The sequence below is a fragment of the Saimiri boliviensis genome, chromosome 2 (assembly GCF_048565385.1).
Source record: "Saimiri boliviensis isolate mSaiBol1 chromosome 2, mSaiBol1.pri, whole genome shotgun sequence".
Lineage (NCBI taxonomy): Eukaryota > Metazoa > Chordata > Mammalia > Primates > Cebidae > Saimiri > Saimiri boliviensis.
In genome coordinates, this window is record NC_133450.1 from 78860966 (window position 1) to 78885806 (window position 24841).

Sequence of the window (24841 nt, forward strand, 5' to 3'; positions counted from 1 at the left end):
TTACTCTAACAGCTCAATTCCTGTTCTGCAGACAAGCTTTTTGATTTGAAATCTGTCTTTCATTCCAGCTTCGCAGGTAGGTTTGGGTGCGGAAGTGAGCTCTTAGTTTCTATACCTGTTTCTCCTGCTGTCCTGCTCAGAGGACCACAGTAATGGACATGGAAGAATTTCATGCCCCAAAGACTCATCCCACAGAGTTTTACTTGATCATATTTAAGTCAAAGTTGGTCAAAAATATATGCAGAATGCTGACGCTTTCTTTTGTGATGTTCGTTGTAAGGTTATTGTAACTCTGTGCTGCTTCCATTTCAGGGGCTGCACTTACAGTTATGCCAATGCCTCCGCCGTAAGAACCCCTGGCACCAGGCATTGTCAGCTACTTATAAAAATATATGTAGATACAGCGTATGGCATTCCAAACAAATATCACCATAAGTACATTTTTAAGAATTCACTTAGGGTATTTCTAGAGTGTTCTAAATGCTTAAAAGCAACAAAGTCATATTCAAGTTCTCAAGCAGTTTTTCAAAACACCTTTATATATTGCTTGGAAAGGTATAAAAATACAAGCAGTGTTGTGTAATAAATACACACATTTTAAGGTCCTGGCTAAAGATCAAATGTTCAAAGAGCTGGGACAAGCAATTTCTACATTTGCCTCAGAAATGTGTCCTTCCTTCCCTTATGGACTGGAAGTGAGGCAGAACCTTTAAAGTATTAATAGCATTTTCATTTTTGCTCCTTTGCCAGGAATTGTAGAAACAATTCTTTACTTCCATAATGTGACTCTGCAGTATGAAAAACATCTGTTTTTTTTTTCTTTCTTAAATTCAGTGTAATTTAGATTTATCTGCTTTTCAGTCTAATTTGGATTTTTGTCTTTCACTTTGTTTAAATTCATATCACAGCACTGGAATCAAACATTTGTAATTAGGGTACTCTTACACTTTTATGGCCAAGGTACGTCCTGTGTTTTCTTACATTAAGATGATCTGCCTTTATTTCAATCACAATCACTAATTTGGAAGTTACCATCTTCTTGAATTTCCACATCTTGAATTTCACAGTAGGTTCTGAAACTCTGAAGTCTCATACCCAGTATTCATGATTAAGACTCACAATTTTACAAAGCTAAGAACTAACTACAATAGAAAGGAGTGCAAGCTTACTTTTTAAAATCTGCCTTCTGCTCCAGGCAGGTGCAAACCATGAGAAACAACTAGAGCACTGACCAAACAGAAGATGAATTACACAGAATGAGATTTCCTTGGCAAAACTTAATAACCAAGCTCCTTTTGAAATATTTCTAAAATTGGAAACAACCTAAATATCTATAAATGGGGAGAAAATTAGGTAGAGTATCATACATCTTTACTACGACATATGATTCAGTTATCAAAAGAATGAAAATGATCCATATCTAGTGACATAGAAAAGTCTTTGAGATCTAATGTTATTCAATTAAAAAAATCAGCAATACACATAATGTAATCCAACTTAGGTTTTTTAAAAAGGAAGTCATACAAATATATGTATAGCTATGTGTATCCATGCACAGTCTCATGCATACAGACACACATATCTGAATACATATGCACAGATGTTTCTATACATGTATACATGTACATGGCTTATAAACGTGTGGACAAAATCTTGGAAAGACATTCATTTTTATGCTGGTGAGTTTCTTAGAAGAAGCGAGGTTGGAGGGAAAAGCATCCATAGAACTATTTGATTAGCAATGACCATTTCCTGCAGTTTCCTTGAGGGGATCACTCTTCTCCCATTCTCTAAGGTTCTTATGGGGATGCCAATTACACTACACATCTCTTGCACAGGATTTGGTAAGAGTGGGTATATGATCTAAGAAGTCCCAGTCAGTGTCCTTCCCTGGGATTTTATATGTGGGCACTGGGAGAAGAAAGTTACCTCACATTTCTAGAGCTACTACCAGTATAATTAATTTACAGTTGTCTAAAGCCATGCTCTCAATCCCTGCTTGCCTACTAGGAGGAAATAAGAGAGACAGAAGAGGAAAAGGGATAGGTGGGAAAGGAGAATGTGCAGGGGAGGAGGGAAAGAGTCATCTGAATCTTTGAGTCCAGTTGTATATTGACTAATCATGCCTAAGGCCAGCCCCTTTCCTGGATTTCCCATTTCTATGAACCAATACATTAACTTTTCTTAATTTCCCATTTCTATGAACCAATACATTAACTTTTCTTAATTTGATTTGGTTTTTGTCACTTGCAACTGAAAGTCTTGGCCAATCTAGTCTGTTTCTGTTTCATACTATGTATTTGTATACTGTTTGATTGTCTTTACAAAGAGAATGTATTAATGCATTCCTTGTATAAAAATATTACACACTGATTTAAATATTTATTTGTATATTTGTTTATTTAATACTGCATTGCCTCACTAGACTTCAGAGCAAAGACCCCTGTATAAACAGAGACTATGCCTGTTACATAGTAGTTGTCCAAGAAACAGTTGTTTAAAAAAAACAATGTGTCCTGGGGAAGTTAAATAGTATATATTCCTTGACTGCCGGATGTTTAGGGAATGGCAGGGCTGATAAAGGTGATAAGCATGTATAGGGGGAAAGTTACGAAGAACTTTTTAAAGCAGGCATTACATCTACAGTAAATGGTAGTACAAATTTAGCATCTGTGTCATTAATTAAATCCTTAGTTTAAATTCTTCTCTCCTATAAACAGGTAGACACTCAGTTATAGACTTCTCTAAGGTCAACAATCCATTAAAATATGATTGTGCTCTCCCATGTCTTCGGCCAGGTAGAAAAGCTGGTTCCAGCAGGGTGCACGTGAGGCCAAGGTAACAGATGTGATTCTTTGGAAGGCCTGTTTTCTTCATTGTAATGCATGTCCAGCTGTCTGTCAACCTTGCACTTGGGCTCATAATGAGAATGGGTGAGAGGGTGTTTCAGAGTTGGCGCAGATCCACTAGAAAGAGCTCAAGGCATTCTGTTGGGGAGTATCAACATCTTCATCTCCCTCAGTAGGAGACAACTTTATAAATATAAGACCTTTGCCTACAGTACTCTCTTACCAGCGGAATCCACATCAAAAGTTCCATCTTAATAAAAATCTGTGTAAGTTCTTTCATTGTGGTTCCGCTTGTGGTGCACATCTGTTTATTTTCTTGACATGAGTTGCACATTACAAATTCACTCAGTACACGGATGGAAAATATTAGTGGGAACATTGACTGCAGCTGTCCTTTTCATAGCCTGAGATTGTGTGTAACTCTGCCGTGCATATTTTTTTAAATGCCTTAACTAAAAATGAGTGCTTATGCCTGGTCACAAAATATCAGCAATCCTATTTTCCCAGTAGCCATGACTATGGACTTCAGCAGACTTTGGCTTTATTAGACACTTGTGATATTTCTCCTAACTATACTCTCCTCCCTGGCCCTGTTGCCCTAGTTTAGTTGACTACAAAGTGACTTTCTGGCCATCTTGTCCTCTCATTGTCCATATAAACACAGCCTAGTAATGTGGTCTTACAACAAGCAGTGTTATTGGCGCTATGGACTGAATCTTTCTGTTTCATTTTGAAAAATAATATTATCTTCCATCATGTTGGTAGTGACTAATGAAAGTGCTCAAAAAGTTGGGGGCACTGAGAGAATGGTGCCACATCTCTTGGCTACATGAAATATGGCATAGACAGCCATAGCACTGTGGCTCAATGGTATGTCTATCCGCCACTCTTGTGAGAGTTACAGACTAGCTTTCTTGGGTTTTCTGCTATTTTTCTTGCAATGTGTCATCAGTTCTGGACAGTGGTCAAGCTAACTCAATTTTATGACATCATTCTAGAAAGCTGGGTATATAATATAATTGAGCCTGCCATAACTGTCTTTGGCTTATGCAGTGTATGACTCTCTTTGGTATATATTTAATTGCCATTAAACAGAGCATTTTGCTCTCTCTACAAAATATTTTATTATGTTCTTGTTCCTTGTGATCTTCATTTTTTTTTGAATGGGGGTGAGTGTCAGTTATGTTTCTATCTAATTGTGGTCATTTCGTGTTTATTCTGTCTTCCAAAATATTAGCTACTTCTCAAAAAATAAACCATATCTAAATATCCTGAGAAATATAGATGTGACCAAAACTGTATTAGTTGGTTTCACTCAATGTGACAATTAGTTTAACATGGAAGCATAAATATTGATTTCTCTTGTGTCTGCCTTGCAGGTCATAATGACTCAGATTTTGACCATGTGTATGATAATATTTCATTTAGTCATAGTGATACAAATATGGCATTTACATCATTAAGAAATTGGTGAATCTACATCTTCTGTAGCATAAAAGCCACATCTACATAAATGTCAAATTGAAGTGTTCTCTAAAGATCCTTAAGTATTCACAAATCATGACATTATTTTAAGATGTATTTGTCCAGTGTGCTGTGCTATAGACATCCTTATGTAACCCTTGACAAATAAAATGGAAAAGGCTTAAAAAAGAACCTTTCAAATCAGTCGACTAGAATTGGCATTTGTCCCACAGAATATCACATGGCATTCATTTTCTTCTCCCAGCCCCACAACTCTTCAGTTTGAAACCTCTCTTTGAATTGACTATTCTCATGAGAGTGATTGATAGAATTTAGGATATATTTTTATTTATTGTTAAAGAATGAGAAACAGAACTAAAAACAAAATATACATAGTGTAGGTCCTGCTTCCTTCTTGAATGCTATTATAGATTCGGAGGTTACTTGGGGCCTTAAACCTGATGGGATTCTAACATTTCCCTGTCTGGATCTCCATGCCTTGAGTGACTCTGACTAGGGAATAAAATATTAAAATCATGAACTAACAGGTAATAGTATCTTACATACTTGTGAAAAACTTCAACAATATTGGAAATAAGATAAACAATAGGATTGTGAGTTGCTGTGTGGCCTCTGGAACAAAATGTTTAATCAAAACCAAAACGTGCGCTAATTCTCTTTGTGCAAAGAACTTTGATGATGTTACATAGGAGGTGTTTCTAAGTACCACAGAGATATCCTTGCCTTGCTACTGCTGGGGCAGGAATTTTAATGATGTTACACAGGAAGCGTCCCTAAATGGCTCTTGGTGAGGCAGGGATATTTAATGGTGCGACACAGGAAGGACCTCCACACTGTTATTGCTGAGATAATGTCAAAAGTACTGCACGATGGGGAATGTTTTCTGCTTGGTGCCAGGCAGAAGATAACTCTAACTGCCAAAAAAAAGACTGAAAATATACTTCCTGCTGCCACAGTATGCTTAGAATGCTACAAAATGCAGAGAAAATGCTGATTGTGCCAAAAGGAACAGAGAGAAGTGAGACCTCCTGTGTGGGAAGAGTTGCAGGGCCAAGACACTTGGGAGGCTAACAAGTAAATCAGGCAACCTGCAGTTTGGTGAGATAAGCAAATATCTCTGCAAAGTTTCAATATGAAGTGCACTTTAAGATTCTGCACATAAGAAGACCAAGAATATATCAACAAGGGCTCTGAAATCAGAAACCCACATCTGGCACGAAAGAAACAAGGCAGGGCATTTTCAGCAAACCAAAGTTTCTCCAAGAAACAGAAACAATAAGAGAGGAGAAGAGTTGAGCCTGAGTCAACATAGCCAACATTCCTTGGCCATGGAAATGAAGCGATTTTCACAAACCCGTACTTAGATGAGCATGAAGATGGAAAATTGAACTCCACTGACTGATACTTATGGTTGTTCTATAGTAAATATAGTCCCCATGGTAACTGAATAGTAAAATTCGTATAGTTTTCTCATTCCAGAAAGTACATTTAAACCTTCAACAAACCTTTCTATGATTTGTAAAACATCCTGAGTTAAAAATCACTTCCTGGTATTGTGACTGACAGAAATTTGAATGGACTATATACTTGACTATTACAGTTAAGACTCTGGTGTCCTGAGTAGGCAAAACCAGGCGAGCTGCTCTGTTCATCTTTTGGGTGAATAAAGAAAGTAAGGAGCCACAAATATCATAAATCATCCATGAAAGAAACATGGAGGCTCCAAGGGGCCAAATGTTCTGTCCTCATCAACCACTACCTGAATTGTCCTTTCCTGGAAGGTGACGAGATCAGCATGTGAATCAAGTTGATCAGTCTCTGGTCTCCTAAAAAAAAACCATAGCACATACCTTTGCAGTCTGAAGGGTCTATTGCTAGTAAGTGTCTATGATTAGGGATGAGAAAATTAGTTATAAATATTTTCACGTTGTATGAGGTTGTCCTAGCAAATATTGACATTAGGTCAAATGATGAAGATTTATGAATGAATGACTCCAAATTCCCTCCATGCCCCCCAAATTCCTAATCATCCTTATTCTATTCTACACTTTCTTTCTTTTGCTGTATTTATCAATTACTAATAAACTAATGATTATTTGTTATATCATTTGTTCACTGTTTGTCTTTCCCATTGTTAGAATTCATGCACCAACAAGGGCAAGTATCTACATGTACTTTGTTCACCAACACATTCCCAAGCAGTCAAACATGTGCCGAGTACAGAGTAATTTCTTAATATATACTTATTGAAAGTGTTGAAATAATAAAGTTATCAACCTTAATATTTCATCCTGTCTCTAAGCCATTTCTATCGAGTTAATATGTTCCCATTAACCTAAACCTAATGAATTAATAAATACTCAGTTGTTTTTTATCAAAACAAGAATTCCTCCCTTATTTTTCTATTACATTCTTGGAACAATTCTTTGTAGTCTCTTATGCTTCTATGTTTCACTCATTTCCTATTCATCATTTTTCTCATACCCTATGTCCATGCCATCCTATTCATGCTAATTAATATTGCCATTAATGGTATCCTATAAATGCTATCTTATTAATGTCAATACATATCCTGTACATGACTGCTACATAATGGCCCGAGTAGTATCATTTCTCTAAACCAGGGATAGCATTTAGGTATCATGAGTCTTGCCAACTGAAATCGATCAGTAAAGGGTACCCAGAGGACTGTGTTGAGAAGGATTCTAGTGCTATTCTGAAAGCATTCTGCATTTGAATAGGGGTATGTGTCATGGGACAGGTAATGATGGCATGTCATCCTCGGATTAATGCCTCATCAACTCACTACATTTAATGTAGCACACTCCTTCGTAATGTCCAAGTTTTAGTTCATTCCTCTTTAATATCTTTAATATAAAAGTTTAAAAAAACTTCCTCAAAGATATTTTAATCATGCTTCTCTCCCATCACATAATAATTTATAGTGTTTCCCCTATTGTCATTATGTCAAAATATAACTTTAATCTAAATTCTAGACAGATCAGTTACTGAACCTTCCTTCCCCATCCTCAGAGACTTAATCATTCGTGTTTCCCTACTCAGAATCCTTGCTCTAGCCAAAGAATCTGCCTGTTTTCCTTGCATGCCTTGCTCAACTCTATTCAACCCTATTTACATGAGGTTGCACGCTGTACCTAAAATGACTGTCCTCCTTTCCCTGGCCAAATCCTTCTCTCATCTCTCTGGAAAACAACTTCCAGGAAGCTTTCTGTAATTAAGCAGACCTAGTGAGACACAGCTTCACTCTAAGCAGCCTCAGGAATCCTATGTTCAGTCTTATTTTTTTAAATGTGATTTTATATACAAATATAGAGCTGTATCTTAAACAGGTAGGGCTGAATTACATATAACATGCATTTTTATACTGCTCCCCAGCTGTAGGGTCAGGGTTTAGCACATAAAAGGAAATAGTCCATGCTGATTACAGTCTAAGAGAGAACAATCTTTCCGTCCTGTTCAGAGCAGTGCAGTTGTACTCAGTAACAGAGCTCAATGGACTTGTGAGTGGAAGTGATGGGACTGTCAGAGGCCTGACTTCAAGGCCAGATGTCTGGAAATCGCAATGGTTGTGACCTAAAACAGTCTTTTACCCATCACTCTTGAATTCTTAGGAACACTCAGTCAAGGTCAGTTTGAGAAGAACCATGACAAATATGCCACTGCACATAACTGGAACTCAGGTGTCTAAAAAAGCCTAAGAGTTTAACAAGTTTGCTACTTTCTCAAATTCACCCTATTTTTAACTCTACCAAAGACACTTACCTCTTCATGTACTTAAGTACAGAGCTACTCTGTGGCTATAAATGGGAGCAGCTGTGGAGTCCAAGATGGCACAGCCAAAGCTGAGTATAGTTTTAGAACTCTACAACTGGAAGAGTTTGTGGCTGCTCACCTCAAAAAGATCTTTCTCAATCTTATCTAAACTGCCCTCATCTCCTGGAAACACTCTCTCAAACACTATCGGGAAAGCCACCATGCATCTGAGCCTTTAGAGAGCCATTCAAATGTACTGAGCACCTACAATATAACAGCCATGATTCAAGGCTCAGGGAATTTAGTGCTAGCAATTCCTTGGGGAATGCTTTTAACCTAATAGTGGAGGCAGCCCTATAATCATATAATTTGATTATAATGGTATAGATCTAAGATGAAGGTATGATCAAAGGGCAATGAAAACACAATGGTGCATGAAACCCAGCCTGAAAGTCTTAAGAAGGGTTTTCTGGAAAAGGTGATATCTCCACTGGGTCTTCACATTTAAGTAGGAGTTCACCAGGTGAAGAAAGACAACAGGGTTGGAGGAATTATGTTTATGCTACTACAGCTTAGTCACAAAGACACAAGGAGAAGTAAGATAATGTTTGTCTTCTCAAAAATGTTATAGTATTACTGATGAGATGGGTCTAAGAATAAATAAACACAAGCTAAAATGGTTCTGATAAGCACCTTTGCAGTTCAGTGACAGAAGGAGGGGGTAAGGGGTAGTGCATTAGGTAAGGGTGTGTCATTAATGTGACATGTGAGGTAGATCTTGAAATAAAGACAGGATTTTGGTGTGACAGGATTTTGGTGTGAAAAATATATAGGGAATAGCATAAGTTAAGGAATATAGATGGGGAAGCTAATGAATGCAAAGGCCACATGAAAAGTACTACTGAAATTGAAATGTAGGGAGTCTGAAGGAGAATAATGAGAAATCAGTTTCAACAGACAACTTGGACCTTGCTTTTGGGTAATCTGGACTATCAGGTTAAGGTGATTTGACTTTGTTATGTCAACCATGGACAACCACTGAAGGTTTCTGGGTGGAACAGTATTACGACCAGAGTTACCCATTAGGAGATACCCATTAGGTAGAAGTACATAAAATAATCTGGACACAGAAGAGATAAAATTGGAGAAGTTGTTCTGGAAGTTATTACGTTCATGTAGGTGAGAAATAACAAAGAACACAGGAAGTGCAATAAGAATGATAAGAAAATAGGGCCAGGCATGGTGGCTAGTGCCTGTAATCCCAACACTTTGGGAGGCCAGGATGGGTGCATCACTTGAGCACAGGGGTTCAAAATTAGCCTGGGCAACATAATGAGACCCCATTTCTGCAAAAAAAAAAAAAAAAAAAAAAAAAAAAAAAAAAAAAAGAAAGAAAGAAAGAAAGAAAAAAATTACTCAGGTGCTATGCTGTGGTTGTAGCTACTCAAAAGGCTCAGGTGGGAGGATTGCTTGAGCCCAGGAGGTCAAGGCTGCGGTAAGCTGTGATCACATCACTGCAGTCCAGTCTGGGTGACAGAGTGAGATTCTGTCTCCAAAACAAAAACAAAAACAAAAACAAAAACAAAAAAGAATGATAAGGAATAGTGAATTTAAAAAGTAGTGCAGTATGTACTTAATGAAATTGAAAACCACTTACATTTGTCTGTAGATGTATGTTTTCTCTGGGCAGAGGTTAGGGAAGTGGCCATTTCTTTTTATAATCTCACTCCTTTGATTGCAAATGGCCCCTAGTCCTAGAATATTATAATTACTCCATTAACGAGAAATGATATTCCAATTAACTCTTCCCAAAGGGTTGGCTTCCAAGTCACTACTCTAAAACTCCAACTTATTTTACATAGACATAATACAAACAAGACTGCCTCCACCCTTTCTAACACAACCTCATCGAGTTGTCCTGATGAGATAATAATGTAGGTAGTATATAAAAGATAATTGGTGCTTACACATTTATTAGTATTTCTAGCAGTGTTCTTATGCTTCAGTGACTGGGTCTAGGATTCAGAAAAATCAATCTCAAAACTGAAATAAGTTTCTTAGTACTTAGCATCAGGCCTGCCTCTTACTGAACTTGGCATAAACAGGTTGAGGATGGAGATCTTGGATAGGAAATTAGGAAGACTCTTACCCAACAACTGATGCTTTGCTCCACACTGAGCAATGCAGAAGACATGGAAGAGTTCTAAAATGGAAATTTTTTTCACTCAGAAGCACATAACGCACTTGGTAATAAAAAAAAATTATGCATGTATGAAGTAACTTTTGACCAAGACCAAGCAAGGATGAAGAATATGGTTTACATTTTGAAGACATAGAATGATGGCTGATACGGTTTGGCTGTGTCCTCACCCAAATCTCATCTTGAATTGTAGCTTCTGTAATCCCCAAGTATTCTTAGAGGGACCAGGTTGGAGGTAATTGAATTGTGGGGGTGGGTTTTCACATGCTGTTCTTGGGATAGTGAACAAATAAATCCCATGAGATCTGATGGTTTTGTAAAGGGTAGTTTTTGCACACGTTCTCTGGCATGCCTCCATGTAAGATATGTCTTTGCCCCTCCTTTGCCTTCCACCATGATTGTGAGGCCTCCCTGCCATGTGGAACTGTGAGTCCATTCAACCTTTTTTCATTATAAAATGACCCAATCTTGGGCCAGGCGCAGTGGTTCACACCTGTAATCCCAGCACTTTGGGAGGCCGAGGCAGCTGCATCACAAGGTCAGGAGATCAAGACCATCCTGGCCAACATGACGAAACCCCATCTCTACTAAATATATATTTAAAAAAATTAGCCAGACATGGTGGTGTGCACTTGTAGTTGCAGCTACTCGGGAGGCTGAGGCAGGGGAATCACTTGAATCTGGGAGGCGGAGATTGCAGTGAGCCGAGATCACTCCACTGCACTCCAGCCTGGGCTACAGGGCGAGACTCCATTTCGGGGGAAAATGAAAGAAAAAATGTACTCAATCTTTGGTATGTCTTTATTAGCCGCTTGAGGATGGACTAATACAATGGCAAAGAAGGCTTCTGTGTTCATCCATTCTCTTTGCCATCTGCTGTAGTCAATCCTTGCTAAAGCTCTGCCTAAGCCACCATTATTTCTGAAGGCTGTTTTTGGTTCCAGCTCCCTTCCTTCTACCCTATGCTACCACAGCATCCTGCCCTTGGCTCTTTGATTTTACCATACAGACTTCAGGGTTGCTTCATAAAGGTCCGGTATTAGCCTGACTGTTCTGGTTAGCATCATCCTTTCTTTATAATATTTGTGAGACTTAAAGATGAACCACACAGACAAGAACTTTAAACTCTGTTATTGCCCTTTGTTGACACTTTCAACAAGTTAATTGTCTGCTTGCCTTCCTGTAATTACTTTAATTACATGCCATTAGTGACCACTAATAAATGCAAGTGTGTTTGATTTTCATATACCTTACTTTCTTTGCCCATCTACAGAACTCTTCCAAGGCTTTCAGAAGCAGTCAAAATATAAAGAGGCAAACCAAGCACGTTCACATTTAACCTTTGGGGCTAAAGTGAAAAATAAAGGATAATTCATGAATGGGCTATTTTCTCCTGCTTCTGACACTGACCAGCATTCCCTCTATAGTGGTTACATATATATGCTGTGTGCTCGTTTATAAGACAGCAAAAGTTAAAAGGGGTTGAGAAATAAAAGCTGCCTAATTGCTGCTATTATCTCAACTCAAGGAGAGAATTGCTGGGTGATATTATGAGGATCGAAAAACCATTGAAGATTTTATTGATGGAACACTTTTGCTGTAACTTCAAGCTACAGAAAATGAAGGTCATTATTTTAGTTTTTATGAGCAACTGATTGGGCATTTACATAGAAAGAGCTGAACTATGAGGAGACTAAGCCAATATTCTCTTTGCTACTGTTTTCTAGATTACATCACAATATCTGGTGTGAAAAAAACAATTTATCCAGTTATTGTCTTTTGGTCAGCTTTACCAGTGAAGTACACTGCAGGCCTGAGAAAATGAATTGTACTGAGAATGGTGAGATACTTCTCACTGCCACCCAACCAAAAAGAAAAGGAAAAAAAAAAATCATTGGCAAAAAGTCAAATTCTGTGGCTGGTGGCTGTTTAAATACTTCCAGCACAATTCTCTTGCTTATTAAAACATTAAATACACCAAATTTATTTATAATGATAGCAATATGCTTTCTTCCAAATATAAAATGATAATTTCAATCCTTAATGGCCAGAATTTGTGATTTGAATTTTTTTTCTTGTTGTAAAATTGGGTTATTAGAGGTTATTCTTGATCTTTCCCTGATCCAGACTAATGGCAACACTTGAGTGGCAGCTGGCCAGGGCTGGGCATGTGAGCTCTTTATAGTTATGGGAAGGCATTTTAAATGTGTCTAAAATGAATGGCCCCAACCAGTCAAACCCAAGAAGGTAATGGCTATGAGCACCAGGTGTTCCTCATTGCATACTCTATCCAGGTTATTAGGACTGGGACTGATAACATAATTTACATGCAGATTCCCATAAGAGTTCATGTGGTATTTGAAAACACTCATCTTGTCAGACGAAACAAAAACAAAAACAAGTGCTATGCAATTAATTTCAGGGAAAGGGTATATTTTCCTGATTTTTAAAAAAGTATATCTACTTTGTGAATCTAGTCAATACATTTTGGTTAAATGAATTAACATGCTGGGAAACATAAGAATATATTCCACATTATAAAACGTCAGTTTTCCAATCCATCCACATTGATCCTACATCATGGACTTTTAATAAGTATACAATATGATCCTTTTACCTGACTACTAAGTATTACAGTCTCTTCTGTCTTCAAGTGCTGACATATTCTTGGATGAAGGATAGATTTGTATTAAAAGATATGACCTGACCAAGGGCTCTCAGAAAAGGAGGGAAGTACGGGGGTGCTAGGAATATGAACTAACCAGAGTCAGGAAAAAAGTCCAGATGTCGGAAAAAGAGGAGTCTTTAGGTCAGAATAAACGGCATGGGATCGTGGGAGAAACAAACAATGGGCTGAATTAAATCAGACAGCATGCCTTGGGTGTGTTAGTGTTGCTTTATACTCTGTTGCCCTCCCCCATTCCCAGTGTCTGTCTCGAAGAAATTTCAGGTTTCTATTGAAGGAGACAGAGCATGAGGAAGGTTTTAAAATGGATCATGGATAAGTGGAAGAAATGCTACATAATTTTAAGCCATTTCTAATCTCCACCATTAGTGAAATAAATAGTAGATAATTCTAAGTTGTTTCTAAGCTCCACCACTGGTTTGTGTTTAATTAAACCTGGAAATAATGTATATGAAATTTTCAGATGCTTGGCACACATAAAATGAGTACAACGATTAGGTCCATCTTCTTTTATCAATCAACTAAAAGGTTATATTTTAAGATCACGAAGTTCACTTTGGATTCTTAAATAAAGTATTTAAATTAGCAAGATAAAAACATCCCTTCCCAACCTGATCCTAAATAACTTTTGGAGCTCACTTCTCTAACAATCTTCTGATGAAATCTATGCTTCAAGTAATTCCCAGCATCCTCAGTAAAGCTAAATGAATAAATGAAGTGCCAGCACCTCAAATATAGAGTTCTTTCCTGTCTACCTGCCTGTGCTGAGAATTCCCTACCTACTTCCTCTGCCTGGAATATGGTCCTTTCTCCTTCAAGATTAATGATGAATGTCTCTCCCCTGTGACACACAGGTTTCCCCAACACTTCTCTTTGTTTTCACCACACTTTGTCCAAACTCGCCTCTACAGGCCCTCCATTCAATAGCACTGTCATAAACAACTCAAGGAAAGTCTAGGCTCATGTATTCTTTCTGAGTTTTTAGCCAGGGCTCTTTGATAAATAAGCAATAAATAAAAGAATACAAAGGCACTGTAAGATGGTTAGAAAGGAAAGAAACTGAAGCAAGGGTAATTCAGTCCAATACATCATCCCAAACTTTGACAGGAGTAATTATTTCTTCAGTTTATAGATAAAACGGATTTAACATCACATTTTCAGACCTAATTTCAAACAAAATAATTAAGTTACCTAATACGATCTGACTTCCTGTGAACTGGGATTCTGGCAACTTTCCTCTCTTTCAGCTTCTATTCCTCTACTGAACTCTGCCATGCAACCCTCTCCTTATCAGGAACTGAAAGCTCTCTTACGATGATTTAAAGCATGAACACAAAGACTGGGCATGGTGGCTCACGCCTGTAATCCCAGCACTTTGGGAGGCCGAGGCGGGTGGATCATGAGGTCGAGAGATCGAGACCATCCTGGTCAACATGGTGAAACCCCGTCTCTACTAAAAATACAAAAAATTAGCTGGGCATGGTGGCGCGTGCCTGTAATCCCAGCTACTCAGGAGGCTGAGGCAGGAGAATTGCCTGAACCCAGGGGGCGGAGGCTGCAGTGAGCTGAGATCGCACCATTGCACTCCAGCCTGGGTAACAAGAGCGAAACTCCGTCTCAAAACAACAACAACAACAACAACAACAACAACAACAACAAAAACCATGAACACTTGTTGAATTCAGGAATAAGGATTGAGCGTATGGGGGCTTTCCAGCTAGCATTCAGGCTGCCTACACAAACATATAACCTGCCAACAAGGGAAGTGTTATACGATACAGAAAAATGAAAATCAGATATGCTGCAAAGGATTCTACAGTCAGAGTTTGTTTGAATAGAACCTTCAAGTTTCAGTTGGAATAGAACCTTCAAGACATTCTGTGACAACACTTAGCTACTCTAGGCCTTATTTTCCTCACTGAAAAATGGAGGTGATACTCTACAGGTTCATTATGCAACATACATAAAATTATAAATGTAAACGACTTAGCATAATGCCTGGCACACAAACGGCGCTCAAATATATTGGTATGATTATGATTATAATTGAGGCATTTTTTTAGGTTAAGGAGAGCAAAAATTAATTTTTTTCAGCAAAATTTAACTGCACACTAATTGCTTGGCACTTGTCAGGTTAGGCTCCATTATGCAAGCCACAAATTGACTCCTAAATCTCAGTGACTTAATGCCACAAAGACTTATTTCTTGCTCACATTTTACAGCCAATGAGGGGTTGGCAGGTACTCTGTTCCACACAGTCACTCACGGATTCAAGCTGAAAGAGACTCCATCACCCTGTAGCTATACTATCCAGAACACATACCTGCTAGATTGCCATGAAATCATGCCACAACACCATGCCATACAATCAGGAAGCATTGCATGGGGGCTTTCATTATCTCAGTCTAGAAGTGACATCTGTACCACCTCCAATCACATGTCATTGTCTAGAACTGGTCACAGTGCCTTGTCTGATTGCAAAAGGGCCAAGGAATAGAGGCAGAATGACAGAAGGAAGACTTGCTGAACATCGCTGCGTTTTGTTTTTTTTTTTTTGCCTCAATAGTAAGCACTGGAGAAACAAAAATAATGAAGACTTGGTGCTTCTTTGCATGTAGCAACATGCAAAGGTATTGAATGCCTTTAATAAGTGAGCACCTACTAGAGTGATGCTGCACACGTTTCACGGAGGTCACACAAGACACTTTGAGAAGAATCATATTTTAAGATGGCTTTTAGAGTCATGTAACATTTCCCGCAAAAGATATACTCTTAAGTTTAAGACTTAATATCATGTGCCCTTTGTGCAATAGGTTTGAATTGCCTAGAAATAAAAGGTAAGTTTATGTTTATGGTAATTTCATGGGATAATAGAAAAAATCCCCCAGACATTGAACCAACATTCTACAATTAATTAAGCCATTTACTCCTCAATCTACTTCTCTAAATTGAAAAGACAGAGGTCTCTGGCTAAGATATTCTGACCCCAGTGGCGAGGCGGGTGTGTTGGGGGGCGTCTGTCAGCCTCAGGGCTCAGTGGTAAGCCTGCCTCAGGCAACCCTCAGCTTCTTCCCGACTCAGTTCACTCCGTGAGCCCAAAAGCAAGGCGACAAGCTGACAGGAACTCAGCTAGAATTCTTGGCCTTCTATTCTGCTCCATGAGCCAAAGGGAAGAGGCCACCTTCCAAGGTCCAGCCAGCTAGGAATTAAGCGTCCTCCTCTTTTTTCCTCCTTTACCCTTGCCAGAAAGCCTGTGGACAGCCTTCCCAGGCTTCCGGCTCCCCTGGCCAGCTGGGAAAGGCACAGCCTTTCCAGATCCTGAGGAGCTTTGCCAACAACTTTTTTTTTCCTTGCCCCATGTCAGAGCCAGAACTGCGAGATTACAAAGCCACCGACACAATATAGTCACTAATAGATGTTTTAAGAGACCGAGGGGAAAGAAGGGGTTTCTGGGTCAAAGAAAAAGAAAGAAAATGGTGAGTTTCGAGCAGTGTAGTCATGGTTTTTCATAGTTTGCTGATAATCAGAGCAAACCTTTTGCTTCCAGGGGACCCCAGGCAGTCTGGAAGATGTGTCTCTGATATCTGTTCAGAGCCATATTTCATTAGTTTTATTTTATGAGAAGCTTTCTTTTTGAGCATTAGCCCCAATTCTCTAATGCATGAAAAATTTAAGTTGATACTTTATGAGGAGGCATAAACGCTGGTACCAAATCTCTATTTTACATATAGACTTCCTGAGGACTTGATGGGAAGCCAGCTAGCGACTCTTTCTTTCAGAGTATGTAATGTGAGCCAGGGGACTTGAGCATAATTACTGGATTTGACGGGTGATATAGATCACTTCCAAAGTTGGCCTTGGCGTCTTTTGGCTCAAGAATTCCCCTGGCCCAGCCACAGACCCGCTCTCAAGTGTTACTGACTCTCTCTGATTTGGCCTGGTATTATCAAGGGTCCACTGGCTCCACAAATCCTAAATCTTCCCCAGCCCCAGTTTTGGACCAGAACCAAAGTTGCCTCTGCAGTGGCTGAGGGGAAGGGCCCAGAGAACAGGGGGGACTGAGAGCTGTGACTGGAGGCCACCACTCCTTTCCAGGGAGGCCTGTCTGCCTCTTCCTCTCGTCTCTGTCCCCAGTCCCATGGAGGCCCAAAGGATTAGCAAAGCATTTTCTTTTCCTCAGGCTGACCCTAGAGAAGAGGCAGAGTCTGAATGTTTCTTTTCCAGGAAGTTTCCTTGACTCTTTTGAGACCAGGATGGTAACTTACTAGAGTTACAGTTTCAAGTGCCAGGTACTAGACAAGGCATTGGAGCTCTCTTCCTCCAGAAAAATGGGCGTCATTTGCTCTGGGTCTGCATAACTATACGCAACCAGACAAGCAGTCCTTGACAGAACAAAAGTATGTTCAACCTGAAAAAAGTGATTCTACCTCCTAGACTACAGAATCCAGTTCTAAAAATTAAATAAATATTTTCCATGTTGAACAATTTTAGGATTCAGTCTTCACCTATCTGTCCCTTATATATGTATATCTCATTTAATCCTCAATTCTACTTTTTATATCAATATTATTGATATATTTGAGATGTTACTGATTTCTTCTGACGTTCAGAAGAAATTAAGGTATACAAACCGCAAGACTGATGCCACACAGATTATAAGAGATGGAGGCAAGATTTGATATCACTTCTCTTTGGCCACAAAGCTGTGTTCCTTCTATCACCTGGAGGCCTCTGCATTCCTCCAGGACAGTTCTAGGCCCATTTTGGATGATGAGGGACAACAGTATGGTTTGGACGCAGGTAACACTCTAGTACCCTCCTTATATCTTCCAGGTTTACTTTTTTTTGTTTGTTTTACATGTGAGGTTTTCATAAGAGATTTTCCTTGAAGATAAAAAAAAGTTGGAACAGAGTGCACTATACCATGTGGCCTCCTATTTCAGATTTTCTACTTAGGAAAAAATAAGAGCTAAGACAGTAATATATAACTACTGAGATATCCTCTAAGGATAAAATGACTAAGCAATGTTCTGTTAACGGCCATGATTACCATGTTAACTTACTAGGCAATTGGACATGATATCCTATACTTCTTTGTGGCCCAAATCTTGCCTCATAGGCCAAAATATAAATTAAGGAAGAATTAAGGAGAATGGCTGAATCTCAGTTTCTTTTAATATCTTTTCTGTTTGAGAGAAAAAATCAAATTGCTCCTCCTCTTGTGATCTGGAAAGCGTGGCCTATTGGTAATTAGGGCATGTGGACTTGGTTCTAATCCTAATACGGCCAGTAGTGAATTAAGTGACCTTAAGCAAGACATGGCACATTCTGGGCAGTCGTTTTAAAAATGTCATCCATCTTTAACTTGTTCTGATTTCTTTATACAATAGGGGCTATTAAAATGCACAGGATTTAGAGCCCACCCTAGTGTCCAATCCAGTGGCACTTTGGCCCCTTCGAGAATGGAAATGGCAAAGTCAAGGTAATATGGTCTGAGAGTTCAGGGGTCCTGGCTGGCTCTCCATCAGTCACAACTGCCTTCTTGCTTTTTGCTGATCTCACTTAACCTTGCTTTCCAAGGATAAAATGTTTGTGTCCTCTTTCTGTTTTCATTTTTCTCCTTCCTTCCCCTTACCCCTTCTCTCTCTCTTTTTCGTGTGTGTGTGTGTGTGTGTGTGTGTGTGTGTATGTGAGAGAGAGAGAGACAGAGACAGAGAGAGAGAGAGAGAGAGAGAAAGAGAGAGAAAGAGAGAGAGCGCACAGCCAGCTAGAATGCTGATCACCTGAGGTTCGTTTTTCAGAATGGTCTTGCATTCTCGTGACACACATTTGTTAACCTCAGATGTTACTACTGGGATTTTCTTTCATAGCCATGCTTCGCTCTCTTTTTGGGAAGAGAACTAAAAATCAAAAGTAGCCTACCTTGTAATCTAGCTCCTCCCACTAGGCCCAGCCCCTAGTCTGGCTCGAAAACCACGAATATGGGCCTATCTGCCAGGCTGCTCTCTACTGCCATCTCATGGTAATTCAGCCTCTCTCAGCGAATCAACCTTTCAGTAGGTGCAGACCCTTGCAGGAGACAGAAAATCATAAAGGCTCATGTCTGCCAGAGCAGCAGTCTTTACAACAGATTGCGTAGGACATAAAGGCTGAAAATATCAAGAAAGCGACGGAATGAGTTGAATGTTTAAGCAAGGTGTATATCATAACTTGATTTCAAAAGGTAACAATTAAGAAACTATGACTTATGACAGAAGGTGAATCCTGAATCAGAAAGTCCCATCTTTTGGGGAGAAGTGGGAGTTTAGAACATACCAGAATCTTGGAGATGTATTTATAGAGATGAACAGACTGAAAGCTCCATTAAGAGTCATCAGTGATTTCAACACAGTGACTAGGACAGTGCATCACTGTCTCACAGAGTCTGTAAAAGCAGCCAACGTCACAGTGAAGTCCACTAAAGTCCCCCAATGCCATGCCACTGTGACACGCCCTGCTCCCACCAGCACTCAGGAGGCACCGTGGTCACAGGTCAGTTCACAGACTCTCTCTGGCACTGTGATGCCCCTTCTCCTACCACTTGGTCATAATCTGGAGTATTTCCACCTGTGGGCATTATGCACCTTGCCTTTCTGTGTGGCTGCTTAACAGACAAGTCCATTACAGTATACACATGTGGTTATGAAAAAACACGCTTTACATTGAATAAAATTTGGAAACACCCCATAAAGGACTGTCAGTGTATGGCATGCAACACACAGACCTGGGTTATGATTCAAACGGTGTGCTTAGGCACTGATTTTGTTATTTGTCCTTATTCTTCCCCATTGTATTTTTTCTAAATTGGCTAAGAGGGTTTAGATAATAACAACAACATTTATAGTGTGAGTTGTATTAAATCAAGAATCCCGTCTGTAAAGCTAACCCAACCTGGCCACTTAGTCAAGATCGTCCAGTGCGAATTTGAGGCAAAAATCAAGATTAGATTAAATATTTCCCTAAAAAGAATAAACCTTCCAGGTTCAAACATAAATCAAACAGCAGTATCATTCTATGCAGAAGAGGTGCAACTGCAAAAAAGTTCATGCCTTACCGCCAGGAGTCTTGGGCTTCTGGAGGGCTTCAGGCTGTCAGTCTGTGACCAAGAGATCCAGGATCATGCATTCTACAGCAAATAGAAAAGAAAAAAAAAAGAACAAAAATACATTGGAATAGCCACAAATGCAGTGAAAATGTGTCACCTACAGACTACTAAAAAAAGAGAAAATAAATTGGCACCGGTTCATAATTCCAGTTGATGTAAGCAATTTTAGGCCTTCAACCAAAAAGATTTCCCCACACAAAACTTATTAAGTAAGCCAACAGTGTTGACCAGGGCCTGAAAAAACATAGGACATGGTGATTGCAGCTAACCAAGACTGTCAGTTGAAACAAGGACATGGAATAAGGTAACACCAAGGCATACAGTAACCAAGTTATTTCCTTCCCAATAGTTACAATTAGTTCATGGGAAGAGTCTTATTTTGGTTAAACTATGTCCCTAAACTGTACCAATGTATCTTTTAACCAATTTAGGTATTAGCAGACAAGATTCAACTAGAATTTGTTAATAGGGTTTTTTTTTTCCATTGCATTTGTATTTATATGTCTTCTATTTATCACAGATCATAGGAGTTTCCATTTAACTTCTGATAGCAGAAATAAAGTATTTCCTTATAAAAGGGTTTTAAACTTAATCAGGAATAAAGTAAATCTTAAGTAAATAATAACACTTTTCAAATATCAACATGGAGAGATTTTAAAGGTAGTCATAAGTGACTGAGTTTGGGAAACAGAATTTTCACGAAGAAGGGAGGTAGCCGTACCTCGGAGATTGGAAGCTAAATGAAGACAGAGTCAAAGATTTCTTTGTTAATTTTATCTCTAATATCTAGCACAGTACATGGCATATAGTAGGTACTTGATAAATACTTTTTCAATAAATGAACAAATAAACACCTTCTGGAGAATCTGGAGGATGTTTAGATGTCTGAGCTACTGATGGGCATGGAACAGGGCTTGCCTATGATTCTAATTCTAATATCTGGAATTGTTAATCTCACAGTACTCTGGGAATATTTACAGAATACATAACTGAACGGGCTGAGTATTCTAATTTTCTAAAATTCCTCAAAAAGAAAAGGAAAAGGAAAAAAACTAAAGACAGTTTTAAAGTCCTCCCCTACTAAACACACACACACACACACACACACACGGACACACACACACGGACATGTACACACGCACACACACCTTAAAGCAGTTGTCCTCAGACAATAGCATTCTAAGGCAGGAAATCCACCCCAGGTTCAGACAATAAGGGGGTGCACTACCTGTAAAGAATTTTAAAGTAATAATCAACTTCAACTAAAGGTTGATCTACTTTTTATCATCACCTTGCATGGACAGTTTTCAATCATGGCAGTCATAAAATACTCCTTCCTCTGGGCAGATAACTCCCACTACCCACTATGCCACTGGGTTCAGAAAAGATGGGTTATGTACTTAAAACAGGTAAGAAATTATGCTGATAGGAAATCTGGCAGTGACAGACTTTCCATACCCAGAGACCTTAAGAGTTCAGGGGTCAATAAAAAGGAAAATCTAGGACTTTTCTACATAAAACATTCCAAGAAAGTCTAGACAGGGTGGAATAAGAGGAATTGGTCTTTAACATCATTCTGAATGGCTTTGTAGTGTGTCGAAGAGGGTAAGTGAATATAACCCAGGGGAAGCACTATTCCCTTTAGGCTGAGAGTCTAACAGCTGTGGACAATTTCATCTGTGCCATTCAAACTTGGATATTGAACATTGGCAATTCATCTGTGCTTTCTTGATCTTTAGAAGATAAGTAAGGAAAAGTGACGCTTTAATACTTGCACAGCCCATCAACAGAAAAATATGTAAAATAAGAGGTTCTGATAAGCAGGTGATCTTTTGGAAGGTATTGAGTCAGCTGCTCTTGATAATTCTCCCTTTGCTGTGAACTTGCTCCCCATAACCAAGCTCACCTCATATCTACAGCTGCCTCTTCCAAGGTTAGCAACTTGGCTGACTGTGACCCCTGATGACTTGTGTCCTTTCTCAGAGCCGAGCTTTCACTCACTTATGCTGAGTCCATGAATCAGACAATTCTTGCTCCTTATTGCCCGTTTCCCTGCTGAGCTAGTGCTCAGAATTCAAGCCACTTGTCTCCATACCATTTTGCTATTTGTTCAATTGCAGCGGTTAAAACAGTCTCAATTTCTACTAATGCTGTTAGTTCAGGATAAATTCTACTATCATGAGAAAACACCAATAATGGAAATCCCTTTCAGCTGTAATTGCATTTTCAATGATGGAAGAAACATAGGTATGAATGCGCAAACACACGCACACACACGAGTAACATACATTTAAATTACAAACAAGGTTGAAGTTGCTAATTTTCTTGATTGTACTGTATTTCTAACAAGAAGGCAGTCAAATCTAGCTCAATAAGTGACAATCAGTGGAATAAGCCCATTACTTATATATCTACTGGCCTATGCTTCACCAAGTATTGTGACATGAACTGTCTTATAGCAATCCTGTTGGAATTTTAATATTATTTTTATACTACAGATGACAGAAAACACTAAGACCATAAAAGTAAAGACAGTTTTTCTAGATCACATTGCTAGTGGGGGAAGGTGTTTAAACTGGTCATCTTTCTGCTTCCTACTGGAGCAGGCACATTTACTAAACGGCACTGATGCTGCCAGTGTAGGTCTTATGGAAACAGATACGATGGTGATAAAGGACTATATCTATATCAATGTTCTCTTAGCATCGTGGCAGGGAAACAAACTAGACAATGAGTTAATCCCCAGCAAAATGCCATGACATATAAAGAAAAAAACAGCTCCACTTCAATTTTGCAGGCACTTAAATCTATGCTTGCAAGGTTTTTGCTAATTCAACAGCCTTTTTTTTTTTTTCATATCTTCCTCTACTTCTAATTATACCATTTAGCTAACATTTTTCAGTAGTTAGTTCCCAGAAATTTTCCAACATTCTTGCATATTCAGCTTTTAAATGTTTAATGAGAATACACAGGGTATGTGGCCTTATGTCAATCTACCTTCTCTACGTTGCTTCTTCTAGCAAGCATTAGCATAAATAACACCTTGGCCCAAACCAGACCCGGAGTGTGTCAATCCACAGTGATTTCCAGGGTAGGGAATGACAATGGGTCCATGAAACATAAATTATAATGAATGCCTGGAAACTTTCCATGCCAGCTTTGCAGCAGAGAGGGCACAATGCTTTTACATTGATAGGGGTAAGTCACAGTTTTCCACATCTTTAAGCTCTTATTTCTAAAACAAGAATAAAACTTATTATCCTTGTGAAGAAAAGGGAAACCTTGTATACTGTTGGTGGAACTGTAAATTGGTAAAACCATTATGAAAAAGGTGTCAAGGAACCTCAAAAAACTAAAAATAGGCTGGGTGCGGTAGTTCATACCTGTAATCCCAGCACTTTGGCAGGCCAAGGTGGGTGGATCATTTGAGGTCAGGAGTTTGAGACCAGCCTGGCCAACATGGCAAAACCCCACCTCTACTAAAAAAAATACAAAAAAAATTAGCCGGAAGTGGTGGCACACTCCTGTAATCCCAGCTACTTGGGAGGCTAAGGCAGGAGAATCACTTGAGCTTGGCAGGTAGAGGTTGCAGTGAGCTGAGATCACTTCTAGGCTGGAAAGCCTGGAAGACAGTGAGATTCCATCTCAAAAATAAACAAACAAACAAAGAAACAAATAAATTAAAAACAGAACTGCCATACAGTCTATCAATTCTACTCCTGGGTACATATCCAAAGGAAATGAAATTATTAATAATACATTAAAGAGCTATGTATACTCCCACATTATTGTAGCATTATTCACAATGGCCAAGATATGAAAACAATATATAAGTATTCACCAGCGGATAAATGGATAAAGAAAATGTGATAAATATTTACAACTGAATATATTATTCAGCCCTTAACGAAAGGAAAATCTACCATTTGTGACAACATGAGTAAACTTTGAGGACATTTTGCTAAGTGAAAGAAGCCAAACACAGAAAAACAATTACTACATGATCTCACTTCTATGTAGAAACTAAAGAAGTCGCGAACCCATAGAAACATAGTGTAGAGAAGTGGGTGCTAGAGGCTAGGGGGTGGGAATAATGAAGGGATTTTTGTCAAACGGTACAAAATTTCAGTTATAAAATGAACTAAGTAAGTTCTGGAACATCCAATATACAACATGGAAACTAGTTAATGATACTGTATTACATCCTTGTAATTTGCATATAGAGTAGATCTGAAGTGTGTTTACCACACACAGAAAATATTGTTAACTATGTGAGGTGATGAATATGTTAATTACCTTGATTATAATTATTTCATAATATATATGTACATCAAATCATCATTTTGTACACCTTTTACTTGTCAATTATGCCACCTATAAAGCTGGAAGAAAATCAAAATAAATTCTTTATCTTTTTCCTATGAAAAATTACAAATATGAACATTTTGATATCAGAAAAGCACATCAAGTTCCCTGAGAAAACCAATAGGTAATATTATTGCAGAACTGGCAAAGCCCTTTACTACTGAATTAGTCCATTCTTGCATTGCTAAAATAACTACCTGAGACTGGGTAATTTAGAAAGGAGGTTTAATTGACTTAGGTCTGCAGTCTATGCAGGAAGCACGGTTGGGGAGGCCTTAGGAAGCTTACAATCACGGTGGAAGGCGAAGAGAAAAGAGGCATATCTTACATGGCAGAAG

At 38.8% G+C, this 24841-nt stretch overlaps 1 protein-coding gene across 8 annotated transcripts in view; it reads right to left on the reverse strand.

The window, feature by feature from the left end:
* The window catches only part of SEMA6D (semaphorin 6D), a 589870-nt gene that overhangs the window by 290213 nt on the left and 274816 nt on the right, over positions 1 to 24841 (reverse strand). For all 8 annotated transcript variants that reach the window (XM_074393659.1, XM_074393658.1, XM_074393656.1 and 5 more), the window contains exon 3: positions 20088 to 20159. The gene's annotated coding sequence lies outside the window, so the exon portion shown is untranslated. The remainder of the gene's footprint in view (positions 1 to 20087; positions 20160 to 24841) is intronic.